Source organism: Oncorhynchus kisutch, linkage group LG2 (assembly GCF_002021735.2).
Source record: "Oncorhynchus kisutch isolate 150728-3 linkage group LG2, Okis_V2, whole genome shotgun sequence".
Lineage (NCBI taxonomy): Eukaryota > Metazoa > Chordata > Actinopteri > Salmoniformes > Salmonidae > Oncorhynchus > Oncorhynchus kisutch.
The window spans coordinates 64,087,327-64,090,367 of NC_034175.2; the positions used below are offsets into that span (position 1 = coordinate 64,087,327).

The window sequence follows — 3,041 nt, forward strand, 5'->3', positions numbered from 1 at the left end:
CTGTGTCTCCACTGGGGTGTAGGTCATCTTCCCCATATCTGGGGGTCGCTACTACCTTCCACATTCACAAAGTCAAAATGATGGCTAAACCCCACCTTTTTCTAAAATTACCTTCTTTAAATTTGATTTCAAAACTGAACCACAACCACATTGCTAACCGTATGCCTAACCTTCAATGAAGACCAACATTTGTACGATATAGACCATTTTGATTGTGTGGCTGTGGAATCCGTATCTAGGGGTTGTATGCACATTGCCACCCTGTGGTCGATGGTCTAAATGCTACATGTTTTACTGAGCGCTGAACACAAGCACGAGGAAACTACTATGCTTACAATGCCTGAATTGCTACGAAACATATATATTTTATGTCATTCGTTTGGCTATGTGCACAAACGTGATTTCAGAATTTGGTACATCACCTACTTTTGTGATATCAGACAGCCGTTTAGATATTAAATGGTAAATGTATCAATAATGTATACGGTGTTGCATCATGGGAAAATACGCGATATTATACTAATATAATCTCATAAACAAAATGAATCGCATTTGCACCGCTCTTTCCGCAACTGCATTCAAAACCCCCCCTGATGCGTTATTATCAGGATCCAAAGTGGTAACCGTTAGCCGATAATATTTGTACTGAAATCAGTAGCCCTTCACCGACACCTGGAATCAGCAATTGCACTCCGGCTGGACTGACCACTACGAATTTCCCAAATGTGGAAATCTCAATTGAATCATTTCTGGTAGTGTGGGACTGCGTTCGCGCTCTCCCCTGATGTGCTTGTCAAATAACATTTTATTGTCGCTGAGTGAGTACCTTATGTGATGCTACTTATATCCTGAGTGTATCAATTCAATTCAAGGGGCTTTATCGGCATGGGAAACACATGTTAACATTGCCAAAGCAAGTGTAGTAGATAATATACAAAAGTGAAATAAACAAAAATGAACAGTAAACATTATACTCACAGAAGTTCCAAAATAATTAAGACATTACAAATGTCATTATGTATATATACAGTGTTGTTTCATTTAGTTTTTATTTTACCTTTATTTAACTAGGCAAGTCAGTTAAGAACAAATTCTTATTTTCAATGACGGACTAGGAACAGTGGGTTAACTGCCTGTTCAGTGGCAGAACGACCGATTTGTACCTTGTCAACTAGGGGAATTGAACTCCAACGCTCCAACCACTAGGCTACCCTGCCTAGTGGTAACGATGTACAAATGGTTAAAGTACAAAAGGGAAAATAAATAAGCATAAATATGGGTTGTATTGACAATGGTGTTTGTTCTTCATTGGTTGACCTTTTCTTGTGGCAACAGGTCACAAATATTTCTGCTGTGATGGCACACTGTGGTATTTCAAACCAGAAAGATATGGGAGTTTATCAAAATCGGCTTTGTTTTCAAATTCTTTTTGGATCTGTGTAATCTGGGGAAAATATGTGTCTCTAATATAGTCATACATTGGGCAGGAGGTTTTTTATTTTTATTTTATTTCACCTTTATTTAACCAGGTAGGACAGTTGAAAACAAGTTTTCATTTACAACTGCGACCTGGCCAAGATAAAGCAAAGCAGTGCGACACAAACAACAACACAAAGTTACACATGGAATAAACAAACATACAGTCAATAAAACAATATAAAAAATCTATATACAGTGTGTGCAAATGAGGTAAGATTAGGGAGGTAAGGTAATAAATAGGCCGTAGTGGCGATTTAGCAAATAAACAGTGGAGTGATCGATGTGCAGAAGATGAATGTGCAAGTAGAGATACTGGGGTGCAAAGGAGCAAAAATGATGAGGTAGTTCGATGGGCTATTTACAGATGGGCTATGTACAGGTGCAGTGATCTGTGAGCTGCTCTGACAGCTGTTGCTTAAAGTTAGTGAGGGAGATATGAGTCTCCAGCTTCAGTGATTTTTGCAGTTTGTTCCAGTCATTGGCAGCAGAGAACTGTAAGGAAAGGCGACCAAAGGAGGAATTGTCTTTGGGGATGACCAGTGAGATATACCTGCTGGAGCACGTGATACGGGTGGGTGCTGCTATGGTGAACAGTGAGCTGAGATAAGGCAAGGGATTTACCTAGCAAAGACTTGTAGATGACCTGGAGCCAGTGGGTTTGGCGACAAATATGAAGCGAGCCAGCCAACGAGAGCATAAAGGTCGCAGTGGTGGGTAGTATATGGGGCTTTGGTGACAAAACGGATGGCACTGTGATAGACTGCATCCAATTTGCTGAGTAGAGTGTTGGAGGCTATTTTGTAAATGACATCGCCGAAGTCAAGGATCAGTAGGATAGTCAGTTTTATGAGGGTATGTTTGGCAGCATGAGTGAAGGATGCTTTGTTTGCGAAATTGGAAGCCGATTATAGATTTAATTTTGGATTGCTTAACGCGAGTCTGGAAGGAGAGTTTACAGTCTAACCAGACACCTAGGTATTTGTAGTTGTCCACATATTCTAAGTCAGAACCGTCCAGAGTAGTGATGCTGGACGGGCGGGCAGCGATCGGTTGAAGAGCATGCATTTAGTTTTGCTTGCATTTAAGAGCAGTTGGAGGCCACGGAAGGAGAGTTGTATGGCATTGAAACTCATCTGGAGGTTATTTAACACAGTGTCCAAAGAAGGGCCAGAAGAATACAGAATAGTGCCGTCTGCATAGAGTTGGATCAGAGAATCACCAGCAGCAAGAGCGACCTCGTTGATGTATACAGAGAAAAGAGTCGGCCCGAGAATTTAACCCTGTGGCACCCCCATAGAGACTGCCAGAGGTCCGGACACCAGGCCCTCTTATTTGACTCACTGAACTCTGTCTGAGAAGTAGTTGGTGAACCAAGCGAGGCAATCATTTGAGAAACCAAGGCTGTTGAGTCTGCCGATAAGAATGTGATGATTGATATACGGCTGCACAGTATTGTCTTTTATCGATGGCGGTTATGATTTAGTTTAGGAACTTGAGCGTGGCTGAGGTGCACCCATGACCAGCTCGGAAACCATAACAGAGAAGGTATGTTGGGATTCAAA

The 3,041-nt window shown here is 41.5% G+C and overlaps 1 pseudogene; it reads left to right on the forward strand.

The window, feature by feature from the left end:
• Nucleotides 1-642: 642 nt before the first annotated feature.
• LOC116356877 (uncharacterized) lies at nt 643-784 on the forward strand (annotated as a pseudogene).
• Nucleotides 785-3,041: the final 2,257 nt, after the last annotated feature.